At 40.5% G+C, this 23,517-nt stretch overlaps 1 protein-coding gene and 2 long non-coding RNA genes across 12 annotated transcripts in view; 2 read left to right on the plus strand and 1 right to left on the minus strand.

Annotated features, from left to right (window-relative positions):
• Positions 1 to 21,178, minus strand: part of LOC144324120 (uncharacterized) — a 38,673-nt gene extending 17,495 nt beyond the window's left edge. Inside the window, exons 1-2 of one of the 4 annotated variants that reach the window (XR_013389526.1) lie at positions 20,474 to 21,178; positions 16,778 to 16,866 (exon numbers count right to left, since the gene is read on the minus strand). This is a non-coding gene — a long non-coding RNA (uncharacterized LOC144324120). Of the gene's footprint in view, positions 1 to 16,777; positions 16,945 to 20,022 lie in introns of all 4 variants that reach the window. The other 3 variants (XR_013389527.1, XR_013389525.1, XR_013389524.1) reach the window with 3 other exon arrangements.
• LOC144324117 (uncharacterized) overlaps positions 1 to 23,517 on the plus strand; it is a 582,294-nt gene that overhangs the window by 29,250 nt on the left and 529,527 nt on the right. The gene's annotated exons all lie outside the window — the stretch shown is intronic.
• On the plus strand, positions 4,604 to 6,434 carry LOC144324122 (uncharacterized). Its single transcript, XR_013389533.1, has 2 exons — positions 4,604 to 4,675; positions 6,301 to 6,434. It is a non-coding gene; the product is annotated as an uncharacterized LOC144324122 (long non-coding RNA).

Consider the following 23,517-nt stretch of genomic DNA (forward strand, 5'->3'; position numbering starts at 1 on the left):
CCGAGCTCTTGTGTTAGTGCTTTGTGCTCCTGTTTAATAGGAGGAATTGCTTTATTAGGTGTTTTAGATTTCCATCAGTTTTTCTTCATGGCAACACAGTTCTGTATTCATTGCCACTTGCTTTTATTGATAATTTCTTATTTTTTTAACTCTTACATTATCTTAGTGTAGGTCCTATGCTTTTAAAAATACTCCACTTGAAAAGTGGCAAGTTATTCTGGAGCAACTAAATATGTAAGAGAGGAGCTAAAGCTATTTGGTTGACTTTTATTTATTTTATGATCTAGGATTTTGTGTGTGAGCTAATTTAGACTTTACCCAATAAAGACAGTCTGATCTATGACTTTTTATTCTTTATTTACTATTATTTTTAGTGTAGAACTATTTTCTTGTGATGCCATAGACCTAGACTGAAAACATGATGTGATTCTTTACCAAAGCATCCTGTTTCTGGGGTCTCAAAGTTTAAATATCCCTATCCTTCCTATTACTAACACTTACTACACTAGTACTAGTTAGTTACTACAACATTTACATTGTAGTCTGTGTCCCTCACTGTACATTCCTCACTTGAAGAATTTGTCTCACACCTCCTGGAAGTTGTAGCTGAGTCTTCCTCTTCAGAATCTTTTCTGTTCCTTCCTACATGGCCCCTTCTCAGTCAAAACTATCATTTGAAGCTCTAGGATATTTTGGGGGAGGGGTGGGAGTGAGAGTAGGGACCTGAGGTTTAAACTGTCTCCTGGTTTTTCTGAAAATGGCCTTTATTTTTTGATTTGTTCTTGCCAGTTCTGGATAGTTTTGTATCATTTCCAGGAAAAGAAGAGAGAAATATTGATTCTTTATCATCATGTTTAGATAATCATTTCAAGATTGCCCCTTAGGAGACACAGGAAAGCTGGCATCTGGAAGTGACTGGGGCTCTCCCTAGGCATGGCTGACTGAAAAGAAGGGAGCCCATCACTCCTGTGGCCAGATCAGTCCCCCTTTAGTCTGACCTGTGCTTCCTACTTGAGCTGGCATTTTTACATCAGAAGTCTTCATGTAAGAAAAAGTCATCTTAACTATAAAGCCTTTAGAGAAAGAAGTCATTATTATTATTATTATTATTTTACTGTCAATTGGTAGAAGATAGATTGTGAATCAGTGTTAGAGTTAGTATTTGGGGGAGAAATTGGGAAGTGAAGTTTAGACTTTGGTCATGCTTAATGGGTAGCATGTGCTAGAGAACATATTTAAAACTTCTTTTTCCCTTAAATCAACTTTTAAAAAATCCATTCCCAATCTGGGCTTATAAGAAAGATTGTATAAGAGATTGTAATCACTGGGATGTGAATTTGTGTGTGTGAGATTTATTATTTTTTAAAAGAGGCCCCGAGAAGCCACTTGGGCCAGAAAAATGTATCCCTTAGGGACTTTTCTTTGATTTGATTTGATTTTTTTTTTATTTTTTAAAGATTTTATTTATTTATTCATGAGAGACACAGAGAGAGAGAGAGGCAGAGACACAGGCAGAGGGAGAAGCAGGCTCCATGCAGGGAGCCTGACGTGCGACTCAATCCCGGGTCTCCAGGATCACGCCCTGGGCTGAAGGTGGCGCTAAACCACTGAGCCACCCGGACTGCCCAGTCTTCAAGATTTCTGGGAGCGAGGTAGTGCACTAAGGATGAGTTCTAACCAGTTTTGAGGTGCCTATGAGCTATTCTTATTTGACTCTCACAGTAGTCTTTTAAATACAAAATTTATTAAAAAAATACAAAATTTATGAGAATTTTCTAGCTCTACACACCCCCTCCTCCCCAGTGACAGACCTGTTGATGATTGATAGTAGCTTTGGAGGTCAATACCATCTATTAAGTTAAAGCCTAAGATATGACAATGAGGTTGAGGGATCTTTCTGTCAGTCTTGAACTTTTGAATACAACCTCTTTGCTAAGGTGATTGATCAGAGCTGGGGTCTTTGAGTAAGCCTCAGAGTGGGGGAAAGTGATCAATGTACCCAAAAAGGTAACATACTCAACCTTGATCTTCTCTTTTATGGGCTCAGTTTTTTTCTTTTAATCTCTGTTGACATGTCTGAGCATTTTTCCTTCAATATTTAGAATTGGGAGGAAGGGAGTAAATAGACTACTTGGATCTTGAAACTTTGTGCAGTTTAGCTTTTATTCAGAGCTATGCACTGCAAGGTGTGCTTAGGAATAAAATGGTATTCTGATTTTCATTCTGCATTCATTCCTTGTGAATACCTCCCTAAAACTTTGTTGGGAGAAGATGGGGATAATTAAAAGAGCAAGAGTTAAGTCATTGTCTTGTCCCTGACCATTGTAACATCACCATAGCATCTGGCACTCCCATTTTAACCTCTTAAGTAACCTCACTGGGATGTTATAAAGACCAGGGTCATAGAAGACTGCAGGAATGGGGGGAGGGGGGAATGCCCACTAGCTGGGAAAGAAAATGGTATATGGTATAGTAGAACATGGGGCAATGGACTAGAAGAGCCTATGTGTGAGGATGTGACTAGGGAGGGGCTTGGTGGTCACAGAATATTTTTGAAATTAATGAAAGCTCTCGTGAAAACATTAAATGTGCTAGTTTAACAATATTGTTTCCAGTCCTTTAGTGCCTCCCATTGCTTACTGGGAGGATAAAATGTAATCTCTTTAGCCTTGTCTCCTGTCTTGTCATATCTCCACCCTCTTGTAGGCACAATGATATTTAATTCCTTAAGCTAATCAAATCCTATATGTATTCCAGGCCTTGGTATCACATGAGCTATGCTGTTTTAGAATGTTTGACTCACTTGGCAAATACCTGTTTACCAGATAGTCCCCCTCCCCTTAAATTGTCACTATAGGGAAATGTACTTTTAAACCCACAAAACTCAGGTGTACAACTAATGTTAAGTTTCTTCGTTTCTATACCTCATCGATCTTAACGTCTTGTTTTGCCTAATGGCAGGAAAAGCTACAGTCTTGTTATGTTAGTCCATTAATCTAGTCACTTCTACGATTTTCTCTAATTGAAGAATTAGTCATTTCAGATACTTCCCCACTTTGGGGGCCACATTTAATTAGTAGGGGTGCTTGCAAGTTGTCACAGCATTTGGGAAAGCATCAAGTCCCTGGTATTTAACCATGAGATCCCTGTTTCTGAGATAGCTTTTTGGCTTATCTCTGGTCATGGAATCTATACCTCTGGCTTCTGTCAAGATGTACCATTTTGCTTGGCTGAGGGGCAAGTTCAAGAGAACTCACCATGTTTTCATACCAACCACTGCAGGGCAGTCTACTACCTGCCCTCTGCTTATATGAGGCTTTTTCTGGTCATGTGACACCCACAGGCATGCAGACTTTTTCTTTCACGGCTAAACCCTGGGAGTCAAATATGTAAATTGGTTCTTTAATAGTTCTCATTTTGAAGAATTGTCATGGAATAATCTGATATTCTGCCTCCTTTAAGGTTTTGCTATTGATACTTAAGTCTGGGGTTTTAGAACTCAAATCCTTTTTTTCTGAAGTTCAAACACTTGTCAATGAAAGTTTTGTTTTTTAACCTGGTTTGCTCTGACAGACTTAAAAGTCTATTTTGAAATTTAAAAACTGGGACGCCTGGGTGGCTCAGTGGTTGGGTGCCTGCCTTTGGCTCAGGTTGTGATCCCTGGATCTGGGATCGAGTTCTGCATTGGGCTCCCTGCTTGGAGCCTGCTTCTCCCTCTGCCTGTGTCTCTGCCTCTCTGTCTCTCTAATGAATAAATAAATAAATAAATCTTTAAAAAAATTCAAAAACTGAGAATGGACTACTTTATCTTAGTGTTCTTGCTATAAAAATTCTGTTGCTTTTTAAAGTATTGAATTCTCTGTCCAGGGGAGAGTCACAAATGAGATAGTAGACTATGAAGGGAAGTATTTTTTTGAGGGAATGAATCTACCATGGAAGCCTTCCTCAATGTCAGGACAAGATCAAGCCCCCACTGTTACAGGTTGAAATTACAGACTGAGGTGATGTGTATCTCTAATCACAGCAAGGTCCATGTGTGCCACCAAACTGAGTTTCATAAGAAATCTGGGACTGTCTGTCTTGTTCACCACTAAAACCTGAGCTCACAGTGTAAGACTTGGCAGAGAGTAAGTGTTGCACAAATTTTCATTAAACTGTTGAATAATCTGGAGTGAAGGAGGAGATAACTCTAACAGCAGGAGGGTTCTGGTATCAAGGGGTGGGGGTAGATAATGAATGGACAAATGTGGGAAATGGCTGCAAGTAGTTCTTCAAATAGTTGATTGGAGCAGTGATGCTTGAATATTGTTGTGGAACCCATTGGATCTTTGTGCTTTGACTCAATTTTAAGTAGACATTGAGTTGGGAACCCATTCTGGGATAGTAGTAATACAAACATAATGAACAATGGGGAAAAACACCACCTCTGCATGTGGGTAGCACTATTTGCATCCACCTGGATGCTCTTTACATAATTCTTGCTTATCGCCTCTCCATATTCCCTAGACATGAACTGAATGTAGTTCTGACTCACTACAGAGGGGGGCTCTGTTACCATGGTGAGGACAGGGCATTGTAAAGTTCTGTGCCTATCTGTGCTGCACTGGGTTAGAGGTTCCCTACAGAACCAGCAGGCTTGCTTGAAGAAAACAAATAAGTTAAAAATAACAAGCGGGTAATTCACTTTCTCATTTTATCAGGTTGTCAGGAAATTTGTGTGTGTTGTATGTGTTTTTATAATTTGAAAAGCATTTCTGAATCTTTCTTGTCAGAATTGATTATTTTGGGACTTTAAAAGCAATACACTTAGAACAAAACCAAAAAATCCTGACTTGAAAGCAGATGGTGAGACTTCTTACTTGTTTGATTCTCAGGGAATCCTGGCACATTTTTGGCACTCCAGAAAGAGGGATAATGTCATTAGGGTCACTGTCTCAATTTATCTTCTCCAGAGAAGGACACAAGGAAACTGTAAGCAAGGCTTATCTAAGTCTCTGCATGACCCAAGCACCAGAAGTTGGTAAAAGGCAATTAGCTTTGCAAATTGACATCAAGGGGGGGAAAAAAAACTTTTGTAAGATAGATTCAGAGGCCAGAAGGGGACCTTTAAGGCCAGTCACCTAGCTTTCTTCTTTTACAGATGAGGAAACAGACCTAGAGTGAGTTGACTTGTTCAAGGTGACACAATTAGCTACTGATAGAGCTGTGATATGATTACTTAAACCTCTGCTCAAACTTGTATTAGCCTACAAACCATATAAGGATCATATTAAAAATGTAGATGCTGATTCAGGAGATCAGAGACTTGCCTGAGAATCTGCATTCTCAGATTGCACTTTTGTGCACTTTGGTGATACGTTGACAGTCTTGTTTCCTGGGCAATACTGACTTCTTAGGTAGCAAGGACCTAATCCTAACCCATTCCGGACTACCTCTTTCAGACAATATGCTGGGTTAAGGCAAGGAAGAAGGTTCGAGATCAGTCATACACAAGCTTTCACTGGATCATGCTGAGACTGCTCACTAAATAGGGGATGTACTATAAGATCAGGTTTATGGGCTCTGACTGTTTAGATCTTGCCTTCACCAGATCCTGTCACTGTTTTCTTCTCCCGTGGAGCGGGGTCCTGGAAAGATGGGATACCTGTTACTTATGTAAAGAAAAATTATGAAAGACTCACAATGGATTGCATGAATCTCTGGAGTCTCCTCTCATTGTATTTGAGCTGCTTTTTTTTTTTTTTAATCTAAATTGTGGAACTCTTAAGTGTACTACAAATGATTCTTGTCTGCAAAAAATGCAAATGAAAAAAGTGTAAATAATATGTATCCCATGGAATGTGACTATTGCCAGGTGGATATTGACCATATCTATCTGTAAATTCATTTCAGCCTTCCTGATGGTCTATGTGCTTCTTTGAGTTCTCCTTTGAATTGATTGTAACATCGTATTGTGTCACTAATAAGTATTTGACACATGCTTATTTTATCTGTGAACAAGAAGTATAGTTTTTATCCTTTCAAAATTATTCTTAAAAAAAATCACTTAATTTAAATATTTTCTCCAAAAGTGGGGAGATTGAATCTGCTCTTTAATGTGGCAACTTGGGATTTTTATTTTCAACGGTTGTATAACATTTAGTGTCTTACCATCTTATGGAGACTCAAGGATTCTAAGTTACTGAGGAGACAACTAAAAGAGAAGTAAATTTATCTAGGGACACACAACGAGGGTGTGGAAGAGCAAGGACTTTTCCATTTCCTTATACTACCTTTTGTTTGTGTGTTCACATGCCCTAGGTCTTCAGTATTGGCCTGATCTATGAAAAGGGGTCAAGGAAAATGAGAAAGGTTTGTGCCTTGTCATGGATCTGTTTGTATCTTCTATTGTCTACCTCAGGCCTGTCACCTGCAAAGATGTAGTGTCAACTAAATGTGTCTCTGAAGCTTAATGTCTCCATGCCACTGCCGATGAGCATGGCCGTGGTGACAGTGATAGCGATGATAAAATTTCTTGGAATGAGTACATGCTTTGGAGCCAGATTGACCTGAGTGTCAATTCTTTTCTGTTATTTACGGGTTGTCCTACCCTTGACAGAATTGCTTATCCTTCCTGGAAATTTTTTTTAATCTGTAAAATGTAGCACAATTTCGTAGAATTATTGCAAGAAATTTGAGATAAGATGAAAAGCACAGTGTAGTTTTTAGCCGTTATTTATCAAATGTTCTTTTCCCTTCACTTTTGTCATAAAATATATTCATTTATATTCAACTCTTTACTCAGAAGAGCGTCAACTGCTCAATGACCTTTATTGGACACTTATTATGAATCCAGCCTTGTGGTGAGGACCATGGGACATACAGAAATGTAAACATTCCCATTCCTGCTTTCAATGAATGCACAGCCTAATTAAGGAGAGGGTAGCACCAGACCTCAGACAAATAGACCTCAGTGCGGTAAGGTTTGGAAAAGCAAGGCATCTATGAGGGCTAGGATGGGTGATCGTGGGCACATCATAAACAATGGTGAGGTGGTGGGAAGGGACATGGTAGTGGTGGGAAGGGACATGGTGATGGAAGGGAATTGATAAAACTAGAGAGAGAGGATGGTGCTGGGGGATAGTGGAGCACAGATGGGGGAAGCAGATCTGTGCTGGCCTGGAGAGGACCTTGGGTATTGAGCTAAGCTTGAAGGCTTAATAAACAAGTGACAGCCAGCCCCTGGAGGGTTTGAGCAGAGCAAAGAATGTGCTGTGCAAGTCTAGACTTTGCCTTCTGTAGCTTCTTCCATGGGCTCCCTTTGTTGCTCTTAATCTCCCCACACCACTTCTATAAGACAGATGTCACATGCTACTCTGACACTGATTCAGAGGCTGCCTTTGAGGAATTAGGAGGAGGAGGCTGCTGTGAGAAGAAATGACAGTTTAAATGCCCCATGGAGGCAGTTCCCCTAGATTTCAGGCACATTACATTTGCTTCTGAGTGTCTACTCTTCTGATTACTTTGAACAGGAAGATGTTATCTGTAATTCTTCATCATAAATCTATTTAATTTTCTTTTTTTCCTCTGTAGGGACTCAATTTAATGAAAAGGTATAATTTTGACTGCTAAAAAATTGAGCTTCACTGCTCTAGTCAATATTTTTCATTACCATTGTCATTTTTAGACAAGCCTCTTGATAATGAATTGCATATGAGCCCTTTATAAGGATTTTGACAAACTTCCATTGGAAATCAAGGTAATTTTGATGGGTCAGGGACCAGAAGCCATGGGCTTTGGGTAAAAGCCAATGAGGGCAAAGTTTCCTAATATGGACACCTCATGGCTGAGGGCTAGTGTTGGTGTAGGATACGGTATAGTGGGCAGATCATCAGTGCTGTGTACATGCATTCCTCGGCAAATAAAGTGGCAGGCATTGAGCCTGGAGCAACGGTAGATAGGAAACCTATACCCGAACCAGTTGTGAGGGGGAGATGGCAGGTCTTTTACAGAGATGAGATACAGAATGTAATTGATGTGTGATATTGATGTAAACAAAGCCAGGGTGGCTGTTAGCCCCTAGAGTGACCAACATGATAATGAAAAATAAAAATAACATACCTATGAGTATCTTGCATACACTAAATTTTTATTCTTAAAACCATGCTGAAAGGTCAATGTCAATAATCTGATTTATAAGGATAATGACAGATGTGGGATTAAAATCCTAATCTTTCTGAGGCCAAAGGACGAGCTCTCCACAGCATGGCACTGCTCTCAAGGAAGACCCTTCTAAGTGGAAGAGCTCTTAACTTGAGGTGAAACTATTCTTACCTTGGGATTCAGAGGAGTCCCAAGGAATGGTTTGTATTCTCCAATAATCTGTTTGTATGGGGAGCCAGGGAACTTCTGGAAAAGAATTTCTTGGGAGGAGGATGGGGAGGAATTGAGGGGAGGAAAAGGGAATGAATTAAGTCTTGTAAACCAGGGTTGGAGTCCTTCAGCTGAAATGGAGTGCTAGTTTTGACTATAGTTAGCATGGACGCTCAGCCCATCCTCTCGTCCAGTCCTGAAGATGTCAGAAAGATAGGGCTAAAAGAAAAGACTGGCCGAACTTCTGCCACCAAGGCCACCATATATCATTAGAGGCAAAAGGCTTTCACTTTGGGACTTAGTTAGCAAAGTATATATAAAATTCAGGGAGTAGGATTTTTTTCCCTGCTTTTTTTAGGAAGCTAAGTTGGGACCACAGAGTATTTGGAGTGCCGGTAAATTCTACCAAGATGAGCAACCATTCTTCTCACATCTGAGCTGTCCATCTTGGCAGCGGAAAAAAGCCTTTGGTAGGTACCAGCAGGGACAGCAGGACCCTTGTCAAGGTAGAAATGCTAGATATTGGCAGAAAAATTTGAGAACAACTTTGAATTGGGGGGAAAAAAAATCTCTTCAGTGGATTTTTAGGTGTTGTATAGTGCCCCCTTCTGGATTGTTTGACTTTCTGAGGTGTGCATCTTTCATTGTCTTTGAACTTGTGTGGTTTGAGCACTCTCCATGACCCATATGTGTCTGCCCTGATTCTCCATTGTGATGGTTGTAACATATTACTGGTTCCCTTATTAACAAAAATAAAAGTTTTCATACAGATATGTCTTCTATGGGTATGTGACTTATGTTTTTAACCTTAAAAAGTTACCCTTTAATAGCTTCAAATGTTTGGCAAACAAATATCACAGGTGATGGGTCAAACTTATTCGCATATCAGGGTCCTGGACTGCTAAAGGTGGGGGAAGGAGAGGTTGGACTTCACTTCTTTGAATTTCTTCTCTGCCTTTTTGGATAATGTTCTCTCCCTGCTGGGTAGATTTGAAAGGCTTTTGTGATACTTATTTATTTTTGGGATGGTTGGGTGGAGGATAAAGTGATGCTGGGAAGCAAGAGCCTTGGTGTGGAGCTGAGGGAAGAGTGTGTGTTTTTGAAAGGTTTTGGATTAGAGAGGCACTCTATGAACTGTAGGTATGAGGACAGTGGATGGGAAAGAAAAGGCCCTTCAGGAGATCTATCCCCATCCACAGTATTTAATAAACACAAGTAAAGTTACTTTGAAAACACATTATGGATTACTAGACCATGTCTCTTTAGCTGTGACCCCCTCTCTGAGTATTCCTCTGCATCAGTCATGGTGATATTGGCTATGGTAACACTTGGGATGACATGTCCGTGGTGTGCTTTAGTATAAATAGATTTTTTTAAACTAGGAAAATGAACCTGTTTACCATTCAAAGAGTGATAGTTTGGGGGTCTTGATTAAAACCTAGAAAACGATCCTATTTTCCTTTTAGCATTCCATTCATAATTATCCATTTTCCTCACATTTTAATAGCGCTCCTAGATGATGATGCCATGCAGCAGCAAATTCTGAATATTTGCTATTGCTTTAGGTCATCTAATTACTAATTTTACTGGCCACATCTTACTTGTTATGGATAAGATCTCCAATTTCAATATTGTTCTTTTCTTGGACTAACCAAGAATAAGTGACTAGGACCATTATTTTTTTTCTTGGCAAATCTTCTAAGCTACAGAAAACATAACCTTGGTCTCAAAAGTTTCCAAGAGCGTTAGGAATGAGTGACTCAAAAAAGGAGTCCCTTCTCCATCTGAGCACCTCCCTTCCTGACTGCATACTGGGGACCAATTTTTATACTTTTGACAAATAACTATGGATCAAATTTGAGAAGAGATCCTGCTGGTCATCAGAAGCATCTCAAGGTTGGACCATCTCCACCTATCACATATGGCATTCCTACTGTAGTAAACATCCTTTGGCTATAAGTAATTATGTGAATCTGGGTAATAATCTCCCTAGGTTTCATTTTATTAGTACGTAAAATGAATGGATGATTTCCAAACTATTTTGGAGCTTTTAATGGATTTGCGGCATAAACAATAGTGATGAAGCTCTCCTCATAACTCCCTAGTATACCAGAGCCCACTGCAAATCTGGCCATTGTCTTCAAACTTCTGTTTACTAGAATCAGATTAATTAACTTGATAGACCAGTTCTTCCTACCTGAATACTTTGACTAATTATGGTTTCTCTGTAAAGAAGCCCCAACTGTTCAAATGTCACCTGGGTCCTTAATGGAAATATCGGTGAACATGAAGGCCAAGACCAGTAGGCCAATGGAATGACCCCAATTATTAGGACCAGCCATTGGTGCAGGGTAGCACTGGTCACTGTCCCAAAAGTGATTCTGGAGGTAGTTTTGAAGTTCCACAGAACCCAAGTAAAAGAACAAGTAGGCATGGGTGCCTGGGATGGGAGAGAAGAGGCCATAGAGGGTTCAGGAAGAACACAAGCAAAGGGGATAGGCAAGATTCCTCCACTCCCTGTCTTGCTTAGGGACAGGATTGGCTGGAATCAATGATCCAGGACAATCCTGGCTTCCTCAGATGTCCTATTGCAGTCTCTTCAGGTCAGCTATACCCACCTGAAACCTGGGGGCAAGTCCAGATCTCAGTCACCTTGAATAGAATCACAACTTCTTTTTCTAAGCCCTCTGATGGTCACTGAACAATGGCACCAAGACATTGAGATGTGTAAATGTTGTTGGAAAACCAACACTTTCTGGTGATAAAAGAATTGTCTTTCATTTATTGTTCCATCATCTCCAACTCCCAAAAGGGCTTAGGCTTCCAAGAGCACTACATAATTGCCTGCCCCAGTAATAAAGAGGTTATATTCTCTTCCGTTGTGATAGCAACAGAACATTTTTGGAACTTCAGCTTCCCTCTGGCTTCTCCACTGCACTGTGTGTTGGGGGAGGAAGTCTGGATCTGACTTTCTTTGCCCATTTCCTAAAATTCCCCTGTACATTTGCTCCAAAAAAACATAGATGAAGGGTCAAAATCCTGTGCTAACTTGTTGACAGTAAAGTTTCTTTCTGGTTTTGCCTGGAAGCACTTGTAAACCACTTTCCGGGAGAATTAGGGTTTAGTTGCTCCAATTGTCTCAGGCTTTTAGAAACACTTGCCTCTCCCTTAAGTCTTACTTTCCCTGTTTGTTTCCTATATTGGTAGCACCTGCCCTTAATTCAGCTTGCCATTCATCTTTCTGCTGGTCTAAACTTCCAGAACACATTTGTACCATCTCTAGGCCCTTGGGATTCTGCATAAATTTCTTTTGCAATAGAAAATGGGTGGGTAGGAGGTGGGAGGTGGTGGCCACTGTCCTTCTCTCTTCAGGTTTCTTTTTCTTTCAGGTCCCAACAGAGGAAACAGATACCAAATAACTTAGCATCCAAAATGGGGATGCTTGAGTTGTCAACTGATAATTATTGATAATTACATTTGGAAAGCAAGAACAAACCAGAGCCAGCCCAGGTGAACAGAGATGTATAGTCCCACGCCAGTGGACTAGGCACCTGTACTTGGGCCCTTGGGCTTTTTATTTTTTATTAAAAACTTTATTATTCATGAGAGACACACAGAGAGCGAAGCAGAGACATAGGCAGAGGGAGAAGGAGGCTCCCTGCGGGGAGCCCAACATGGGACTCGGTCCCAGGTCCCTGGGATCACAACTTGAGCCAAAGGCAGATGCTGAACCACTGAGCCCCTTTGAGCTTTTTATATGCCATTCTGGCTATATAGAATGTTCTCCCCCTACCGTCCCTGGTTAGCTCCTGTTCACTCATACTTTAAGTTTTAATCTCCAGTAATGACCTTTCTTTTCCTTGACTCCCAGTGCTGAGTTAAATGCCCTGCTTCCGAAACTTCCCCTTTGCTATCTAGGCCATCAATGCCATATTGTAATGTTCTGTTTACAGTGAGCTCTCTCCCTCATGAGTATGTACCCAGGACACAGGGATTGCACCCTATTAACCTTGTTTCTTCAGCATAGCACATAGCTTGGTGGTTGCAGCTAAGTAAATATTCATTGAATATTCAATGAATGCTATGCTGATTTTTTTTTTTTTCTCTCCTCTCACCCCTTTCTGGTTCCTTTGGTCTTTCATGTCTCCTATAGTATTTGCCTGTATTTAGTTTTGGCTTCTTTCTTTGGTATTCCCTTCCTTGCCTTTTGTACTTTGGTCAAGCTCATCCTACTCTTTTCTCTTCCCTTTCCTCAGTTCTCACTGTGTCCTGTGTAAGATGGCTCATTTTTTTCTCCTACTTTTTCCTCTCTTAAAACGTGCCAACAGTGAGTAAATGGCTCCTTCTCTGAAAATGCACATCCATGGGGCACCTGGGTGGCTCAGTTGGTTGAATGTCTGACTCTTGATCTCAGCTCAGGTCTTGATCTCAGGGTTGAGCATTCAGGCCCTGCACTGAGTTCCACACTGGGTGTGGAGCCTACCGAAAAAAGCCAAAACAACAAAAAAACAAAACCCATCCCAAGAATAAGGGTCCCCATGCTCTGTGACTGTGAAATAAAAGGAATGAGAGTCCAGACCTTGTCAACTTGGAAGATCTCTGCTCTTATTTTGAGTTGGGGATAACTTACTGGTATTAGGCATGTCTGTTGATGCATCTTTACCTCTGCTACTGTTCCACTGCAGCCTGGTGTTTTTAATGCCAGTAAGTTTGAAGCAGGATTGCTGCCAGGAATATTTCTGTTTGTAACACTAAATTTCTTTTGAATCTTCAGGCATTCTAGATTTGAGACGTAGGTAACATCGTTCCTGGCCTTCTTGGCCATCAATAGTCCCAGACCAAGGGAAAAGGAACTTGGGTGACACAGTTCTTCCTTTAAAAAAAGATGAGGCTGGGTTGGAAGGAGGCTATTTTGTAGTAATTCAATTATTTTTGCCCTGTGCTTCTTTTTAGTTTCCACTTTCTAACTTAGTCATTCTCCCTGTGATTTGGGCAATTTTGCTCTTAGCACTTAAATGCTTCCTGCCTTAATTCAGAGTCACAAATCCTATATCTCTGTTAACCTCTGACTTACCTGAGCTTCTTTGCTACCTTATATACTTTAGTTCCAAAAACTAAGAGCTCATCCCTGGTGTACTGGGGCTGGCAGGCCCTGGTCCATGTGAACTAATCTCGTGCATCTCTTTCTCAATTCTGCATTTGGTACGTGAAATCTACTCTAAGGGCTGTATTGATACCATGAAAATCCACACCTCGGCAAACTTAGAAGTCAAGGAGTATGTGCATGTGTACGCACATATGCACTTGCCTTGTTATTAAACATTTGCTAGCATTCCACTGACTAAGGCATCAAAATTCTGGCTCTGTGTTGTCCAAAATGGTAGTCACTGGCCATCTGTGGCTATTTTCTATTTAAATTAATTAAAATAAATAAGCTACTTAAAAATAAATGGAGAATTCATTTCTTCCTAGCCACATTTTAACACTCAATAATAACATAGTGTTAGTGATTACTGTATTGGTCAGTGTAGGTATAGAACATTCTTGGATAGCCTTGATTAGCTATTCTGTACCTGTCAGACATATGGGGTCATGGTTCAGCCTGAGGGAATAGGGTTAGAATCAAGTATTAATAGTCCCCACAGTAAATACCAACCCAAGGTACCTTACACTATAATTTGTAGGTTAGGGGTCAGGAAACTTTCTATAAAGGCCATATGGTACATAGTTCACTTTGTAGGCCATAGGGTCCCTATTGTAACTACTCATCTTGGCTGTTGCAGCACAAAATGCATAGAACAGACATGCTCATTTTTTTGGATGTACTACCAAAATTTTGTTTATAAAATAGGCAATAGGACTGCTTTGGCCTACGGGCCATAGTTTGCCAATCTTTGATCTATCTAACCATCTAGTTTCATTTATGGAACTTTAAACATAAATTTGGAAAATCAAATATGGGTATATCTTAGAGTTTGGAAACTCATTCTACTTTTAAAACTTTGCAAAATTTCAAACAGGTGGAACTGAATAGTATAGTGAATCCCCATGTACCCATCCCTCAGTTTCAACAGTTGTCAATACAAAGCACATTCTATCTTGAGTCCCCTTATAGACTCTTCTTTAATGAATGATAACATGCTGTGTTAAAATGGGGACCTATTTATTTATTTATTTAGAAAGGTTTTATTTATTTATTCATGAGAGACAGAGAGAGAGAGAGAGAGAGAGAGAGAGAGAGAGGCAGGCAGAGGCATAGGCAGAGGGAGAAGCAGGCTCCATGCAGGGAGCCCGACATGGGACTCAATCCCGGGTCTCCAGGATCAGGCCCTGGGCTGGAGGTGGTGCTAAACCGCTGAGCCACCAGGCTGCTTTTTTTTTTTTTTTTAAAGGTTTTAATTGGGGACCTATTTAAAAATCATTTACTAAAATCTTTTAATTTATAAAACCCAAACTTTGGATATTTCCAAAAATAATCTTACATTATCAGATTAGATGCCTGTTTCCCAGGAGTCCCTGATGATCAGTTGTTCCTTTTGAAAGCCTCTCTGCCTCTGCATTGGGTGACCCTCCCCACCTTGGGAATGTGAGGTAGACAGAATCACAGCATGGATTTGCTTGGAATTAAAAACAAAACAGGCTGCATGGATGCTTCTGCTTCTGGGTATTCTCACAGCCCATGGGCTGTTCTTGAACAAGCCCCCCAATCCTTGTCACCAGGTAGTGACACAGGCAGGTTACAAGGCTCCTGAGAACTCAGCGACCGTTAAAATGCAGAACAGCCCCTCCACCCCTCCCTTTGCCTCCTCCCCCCTTCCCTCTCTACCCCCTCTTGTGCTAGGAGAGTTTCTCAAGGAAGGACTTTCTTTTGGTAAAGAGAATCCTAGCATCAAGATTAGAGTGGGAAAAGACCTTCATGAGCATGTTATTAAAATGCTAAAAACTAGTCAGCAATGATATAGAAAAGGAGTTAGAGAAGTGAAGCTGTTTACTCAAGTCACACAGCAGGGTGACAGCAGGGTGACAGCAGGGTCTAGACAGTCTCCTGAATCCTAGTTGTGCCCTGGCAAGGAAGAGATGCCAGGGAGGGGAGGTCTGTTCCAAGCTGACCCTGTTTCTTTCCCCTTTCTGAGTTCTATTCACTTGGGACCTATCTTGCTTTTAACCAGCAACTGGTTGCCAGCTAAGGCATTTAGCTGAAGACTACAGATGGTATTAACAGCTCTGGGCGGGGGGGGGGGGGGGGGGGGGGGGGGGGCGGAAACAGCTTTCGGGAGAAGTGGTTACAATAGCAGAGGTATGGCCATAAAAACAACATGCTGATGCTAAGAAATGAGTGTGGCCTTTCAGTTTGTCCTTCCTTTTTGCTCTATCTTCCCACCTGCTGGCTCAAACCAAGCTTTCTGAATGGAAAACCTCCATCCCTCTTCCCACCACATATACTGAGATGCTGCCACAGTGACAGGTGCTGCCATACAGTTCTGTGCTACTGTGGCATAGGCTTCCTGCCCTCAACCTCTGTAACAGCTGTAGCTTTTAGCTGAAATAACGCTTAAGCTTGAACCCAAGTGCATCCCTCTTTATCTGGACTTGCATTTGAGCAGAAAATGAGTCCGTGACCGAACTGGCAAACTTGGTGAGGGAGTGATTCCTAGCATCCTATACAGTAAAAATATTCAGCAGATTATGACCTGTCACTGCTCAGAACCCTTCAAAGCCTTCCCATTTTCATTGGAATAGAAGACAGGCTCCTTTACCCGTCCTCAAGGCCCTGCGTGCTGGGCCCTGCCCACTTCTTCATTCTTCCCTCACACACGTTTTTCTTTGAAATGGTGGCTTTTAGTTCCCAGGAGGAATTTTACACCTACTATTCCTCTGTCTAGAATACTATTCCTTTTGCTTTTTAACTGACTAGTGTCTTCTATTTCAGCTCCATGTCACTTCCTCAGGAAAGCTTTTTCTATAGCAGATTCTAAATTAAGCCATTTTTGTTCAGCTATGTAATAGGAGTTCTCTTTTGTGTTTTTGCTGATGTAATAATTTTCTCGACCTAGACTGTCCGCTCCATGATGAGAAGGATCCAATAAATATTAGCTCAGTATGTTTTTTTAAATTGTTTCATATCTATCCATCTCTACATAATTCCCCCCATCCCAGTCAGATTATAAACTCTTGGGGGCCCAAGATTTCTATTTCTCCTGTTTCCACCATAGGGCCTGGTACAGGACAAGTCTACAATTGGTCACCTGGAACCTGTTTTTAAAGTACAGAGAAGGGACCTTGGGAATCACAGCTCAGGGAGAGGCTGTTTGTCTAATTTTATAGTTTTCCTACACAGAGTATAGTAGTCAAAAAAAAATTGATTTTTTAGAGCATTTTTTTTTTTTTTTAAGAGCAGCTACAACACAGCAAAACTTAGAAGTACCGTCTTCCATATGCTCATTTATCTGGCACTTGCACAGCCTCCCATCAACATCCTCCACCAGAGCAGTTCACTGGTTACGATCGATGAACCTAAACGGACACGTCATTATCACCGGAAGCCCATAGTTCCCGTTAGGGTTCATTCTTGGTGTTCTACATTGTGTGAATCTGGACAAATGTATAATCATTATTGTATCATACAGAGTAGTTTCAGTGCCCTAAAAATCCTGCATTCCACCTGTTCATTATCACTTCCCCCCAAAAACCCTTGTGACCACTGATCTTTTAAACTCTATCTGTAGTTTTGCCTTTTCCAGAATGTTACATAGTTGGAATCAAAGAGAATGTAGCCTTCTCATATTGGCTTCTTTCACTTAGTTATCTGTGTAACGTTTTTAATATACATATATATATTTTTAAGAATTTGTTTATTTATTCATTAGAGAGAGAGAGAGAGAGAGAGGTGCATAGGGAAAAGCAGGCTCCATGCAGGAAGCCCGACGTAGGACTTGATCCCAGGACTCCAGGATCACGCCCTGAGCCAAAGGCAGATGCTCAACCGCTGAGCCACCCAGATGTCCCTATTAAGGGATATATTTATATTCCTATATATATATTTAATATATATATTTTAAAGCTGTAGTATCTCACTCAGCATTTTCTCTATGTATGTTTCATGGAAAGTCCCTGAGTCTCTAGGTGAAAAAGTGATCCATGGTCAATTAGGTCGGAAAGCCTGAGTACCCTTTCCTGTTTTGGGAGAGGCAAGTCCACATTGGCATTATTAGCACTGTTTAACCCACTGTATGCCTCAAAGACTTTTGCAGTAAGAGCTATCTATTCCTTGCCATAGGATGCCATAGGGCTCCATGAAGCCCTTTTGAAACCTAGTCCCTTGTTTTACTCCCTCTTCTGTTTGATTCCTCCTCAGGGATGGTGGCTCACTATATTATCTTTACCTCTTCCAGGGGAAATAGTACCAGAAAGCTCTTCATAAAGGAATATCTTAGCAGTACCACATGTTCTATGCCAAATTTAACTGTCCACCTGTTGCTGTGGTAACAACACAAACAGCCAAACACTAGATCACACAAACCAGCAGGCAGAACTAGTTTCTTTTAATAAATTCATGGTTGCCTTGGAAAAACTGGGCACACTGATGCTATGTTAATTTAACATCTTGAAGGAATTGTGAAATGATTAAATGCAGAGTCAGTGGCTAAATGGTTACCAGTGATTTATACTTTTGGGGTAGATTGATGTGTGTGTCTGTCCATATCACATGATTGTTGGTCATTTGAATATATGTCAAATTAAGTGGAAACTGGCTAGTATCTACCAATGATGTGTAAGTATGATGCTGTATTGATGATATTTCTGTTCAGGTTTGATAACTGGCTTATTCCCACTTCTCATCTAAAGTTGGGACTCCTATATTATGTATTGGCAGTTGCCCCAGGGGATGACATCTGTTGTGTTACACCCCTGAGCACATCTTTTTCCTTCTGTCTGTAATATCCTTCTCCAACTTGACTGAAAAATACTCATCTCTCCAGAGCCAACCTATCTCTTTGTGGTGAAGCTTTGCTTGACTCCTAACCATCTTCTTCCTACAGAACTTGATCTGAGTTTGTTTTAACTCTCATCATTACACAAATCCTAGTCCTGTGAGGTTGTCCTTTGAGGATAATTACAGTGTCATGTCTTCCTATCCCAGAAATCAGCTCCATGTCTGGCACATAGTAGGCATTCTGTAGACATTTGAATGAATGAATGAATCAAGTATGTAAGGCCTTAAGAATCAGCAGTTAATACTGAGAACATGAACAAACACAAATCTTGGTCATTATTTCTTAGGCTTAATAAGCATCAATTTGATGGACTACTACCTTCTACTAAGGACAATAAACATAATTTAGACTTTTAGGTTTCTACCTACGTGAACAAAATAGGCCCCCACTACTAATTTGCTTCCTAATAACAAAAGCTAGTTATTTCACAGTTTTTGCTATGGCAAGGTACATGTATGACTGTTGCCTAATTAACTCCATCTACCCTCAGTAGTTCAGAAGTTGTTTATTGATTTACAAAAAGAATTTTAAAGTAAAGCAAGAGTTTTAGGTGTAGGATAACAATGTAAACATTTGCCTTTTCCTTTTCTGCCATCAAAAAATATGTAAAATTTCAAAATATGTGAAATTTCAAGTATTTCTGTTTATTAGAGATTACTTATAATGGGTGGCACAGAATAAAAAAACTAAAGATTTGAGATGACCGTGATTTAGTTTCACTAAGTTAAGGAGACAAGAGTGAAAATGTTGAAATTTTTCTTTATGCCTTTCTTCTTCATTCCTATTTTTTAATTTTTCCTCTTTTCATACAATAATGTATAAGCCTCATCAGGGCAAGGCTGCTGTCTCATTTGGTCCCTGCTATATTCTCAGTGCCTAGCAAATGACTGGTATATAACAGCTTCTCAACACATTTACATAGAAGGAATAATAGTTGCAAGGTGTCTTCAGAGTAGAAGAGAAGATAGGCCTGAATCAGACTAGTGGCCTTGGTGAGAGGGAGAAATGGAAAGGGATGATGAGCCATTAACACAGGTACAGAATTGACTGCCCCAGAAAGTAATGAGATGAGAACATATTAGGAGAGGAAGGAGTTAAAGTAGCGACAAAGTATGGAGCCTGATGAAATTAAATGGTGAACAAAGAGAAATGGAGTTTGGAGGGGAAGTTGCTGATCTGTTTTACGCATGTTGAATTTGAAATTCCAGTGGGAGATAATCAGTAGGCAGTTAAAAATGTGAAACTAGAGCTTAGAATAAAAACCAGGGATGGAGATAGAGATGTGATAGTCAAAGCTACAAATGTGATAGACTGTCAAGATAAAGTGAAAAGAATGTAAAGAGTAGGAGCCTCAAACTAAATCTCTTGGGGGACGCAGCCTTTAGGAGGCATGAGGTGAATAACAACTAGAGGTGTGCTCAGGTGGGCATACAACTAAGAGAGTGTATACAGTTCAAGGAATTGAAGGTAAGCAAGTGTTTTAGGAAGAACACTTGCTTAATGGTGCTAAAGGCTGCAGAGAAGGACTGGAAAAAGGTGATAGAATTTGGCATTTAAACTTAATATGAAGATAGCAGATTTTAAGGAACTGTGAGTGGGCATAACATATCTCATATTTTTAAGCCTATAGTAGATATTCAATAAATACTTGTTTCGAAGTAGAATCAGAATTCACCTCCTTTTCAGAAGTAGCTGTTTTTTTGTTTTGTTTTGTTTTTGTTTTTTTGCTTGACGGGCACTTGGTCAATTCTCAGGAAGCTGCTAAGATTGTAGAGCTCCTTTAGTGAAGTAGAGTCTAGCACTCCGGTCTTCTCAAGTTACGGTTATCTACAGTTGTTCACCATGTGAGTCATATGTAGCGTTCTTTTGATGTCTCTTTATATCTCAAGATCTAGGCTGCTAAACTAGTCCGTTGGCAGGCTAGATCACTGCCTAATATAAGTCTGGTATTGCCTTAATAAATGCCTTTATTGGCATTTACTGGAAAATTCCTTATTTCCTTTGTAAATTATTTCTTGAAGTTTGGAAATAACTGCAAGGGTGGAAGGTGGGTGTGGAAATAAGGCAAAAGGGGTGCAGAGAAAAATCAAAGATGGGCTGTGTAGCCTGCAGTTAGAGGATCTTACCACTAGATGGTGACTTTGTATTGGCCTGATAAACTGCCCATTCACAAGGGGAGGCAGAAAGTCAACTAGAGATAGTTGAAAAACCCACCACAATGAAATTGAGAAGCTTTTGTGACGTGAAATGACGTGGCCAATGAGCTTTGAAGTAATAAAAGTTGAGGAATTCCAGTGTCCTCCCAGTTCTGCACAGATGGCGATGAATCGATAATACTTAAGCATCTGGTTGACAACGGGCAATGTGGGGCAATGGGGAGAAGTTTTGGGAAGTACACAGCCTGCATTCTAGTTCACCTGTTAGACCCTTGATGGTGGTATTTGACAAGTCACTTCTAGGAGACTCTGTTGCTTCACCTATAAAACGGGAGATGCTAATACCTAAGTTGTCAGAGGTGGATTCAGTTTTCTCCAAGATCTTTCCCTGTTTTATCAGTGAAGAGAAACAGAGGTTGAGGTTTAGTGTCCCTTGGAAAAGAGAAGAAAGAAGGGGCTAACGAATCTTGGTCACTATATATTTTTTTCAATTCCTAACTTAATTTTTGGTCAGGTAGGTGGAGTCTTAGCAGATTTTTTTTCTCATTGTGAAAACCCTGGGTATGATTTTTTTTTTTTTGCCACGGGACAGAAAAGAGGACAGAGGTAAAGGCTGAGAGGGGACATGTTCTACAATGGCTTTGTGGTATATGCGTGTGACTGCAGGTGGGTCTACTTAGGTCTAGAGCCATAGAGAGGAGGAGAAATAGGAGATGTTCAAAATTTCTGCCTATTATTATTGATTGCTCAGGACAGCCTTAGTTCTTTTGAATCATCACAACAACCTATGGTGGTGGACTTGTGTCCCTGTTTTACATTTGAGGGATTTGTGAGTCTTGTGATGTTTGATATGTTAAAGAGGTATTTTCAATCTCCTCATTATTAAAATGATAGGATTTTTATTTTACCCTTACTCAGAGGGCTTTGTAGGAGAACTACTTTGGCTGTTTATCCAGAAATGATTAGGCTTTTAAGCTGATACTATTTCATTAGGAGAAAATCAAGTCTCTAGTAGGGCAAATTTCCAGAAGGCTCAAGTCGAGGCTGCTTTTCCATTTTCCATAGGATACCTGCAAATGCTAAGTTGCCTTTGGCAGAGAAAAGGAGCTTTATTCTGTCCTCTGTTACCCGGAATTTCTATAATGTCTTCTTCAGTGCAGAGTAATTAGTGTTCACCAAAAAGTCATTGAAGAAACTGGACTGTAGCCTTTCTGATACGAGAACCTATGAAAGACTCTTAATTCCAGCCATTGTCTACATCTTTTTATTGGAACAGAATACATAAAATTAGAGTAGACTAGGGTTTGATGTAAGGGAGAGAAAGTAACTGATAGAGAGCTTAGGAAGATTGAAAAGGTAACTTAAAAGGTGGATCAGATGAAGGAGGGGACTATGTCCTGAGGCATATGCCTCTGCCACTGAGTCCTTTCAGGAGTTACTGCTTTTGTGCAATTCTTGATCTCTAGTGCCCCTGGTGAACTCTGATTAAATTAAATGGGTTCTGAAATTCTCTTTTTTGGTTGGAAGATGTCAAGAAAGCTGTGTAGCCTGAGCTACGAGCTGGCAGGTAATCTGGCTCTGCACGCAGTTATTGATACCTTTGTCTTAGAGTGTATTTAAAATAATTGCTCCTGACAAAGTTCTTATTATATGGCCTTAATATACCTGGAGTCCCATATGGCTCAGTCTTTGTATGATGTTGGCTTTCTTTTCTGAACCCAACTATGGAGATGTCATAGGAAAAAAGATTGGTGGATCTGAACTATTTTCATGAACTGACAGAAAAACTAAGGAATACCCCCCCTCCCCCGCCACACACACACCAGGGAAGATGAATGTGTTTGGCTGCCAACGTAGGGGAAATGACAAACTGAAGAGGAAGCGCAGCGACATGACATTCAAAAGATTGGCCAGTAGTGAGATTTCTAGTGTGTCCTTTTTCTTCCCCATGTTACTCTGGTGATCCATTGCCTGGCTTTGAGGGCAGGGAAGCAACAGTACCAGACATGGCAGGATGGTGTGAAGGCAGCTCCAGAGCCAAAGTGAGAAGCCAGTAGCTACAACACCTATATGCTCCCTGAACATTTCCACATCTTGCTTTCTTCTGTCCAGTGGGCTAAGTACTTATACCAAAAGATATCTGTGCTTAGGAGAACATGCCTGGAGATAAAGTAATGAGATGTTCCCTAGAGGTCAAGGGAATGCCTGGTGGTGGTGAGGATCAGGGAATGGTTGAATTTAGAGGGCAACTTTTGGGACTCTCTACCTTGAAGACCACCGTCCTGTCCTTTCATTTATTTGGAGAATAAGCAAAGCCTAAGTTTTTTTTTTAAGATTTTATTAATTTATTCATGAGAGACATAGAGAGAGAGGCAGAGACACAGGCAGAAGGAGAAACAGGCTCCATGCAGGGAGACTGACGTGGGATTCGATCCCGGGTCTCCAGGATCATGCTCTGGGCCAAAGGCAGGCACTAAACCGCTGAGCCACCGGGGCTGCCCAAGCCTAAGTTTTTATAGCTAGATATTCTTTGCAAAAGCAGGTGGTAGTCTTCAGGAAATAAAGGATGAGCTTAAAAGGAAAAATAGTCAGACATATGTGAAAAAGTTCTATGAGAGAAGTTTAATGAAATGAGCTAAACCAGAGGAAATAGAATGAATAATAATAATAAATATAGTAGGATATTGAAAAAATAAAGCAAGGAGAAGCAAATATGAATAGGAACCAATTGGAAATATTGAGTACGTAAATATAATTGCTGAAATAAAGCACTCAGTGGATCGACTGCGTATGATAAATGGATACAGCCAAAGGACCTAGAAACACAGAAGGACTAGAATAAGGAATTTCACCAGAAAGCACAGGAAATGGATGGACAGATGGCAGGTTGAGAGATCTGGAGGATTGATGTAAAAATTCCCCTCAACGGAATCACAGAAGTAGGGAAAAGACGCTTGAATGGGAGGCACATAGAGTGTTGAACAGGAGAGATGACCTCAGACAGAGATTTCACA

Source organism: Canis aureus, chromosome 11 (assembly GCF_053574225.1).
Source record: "Canis aureus isolate CA01 chromosome 11, VMU_Caureus_v.1.0, whole genome shotgun sequence".
Taxonomy (NCBI): Eukaryota; Metazoa; Chordata; class Mammalia; order Carnivora; family Canidae; genus Canis; species Canis aureus.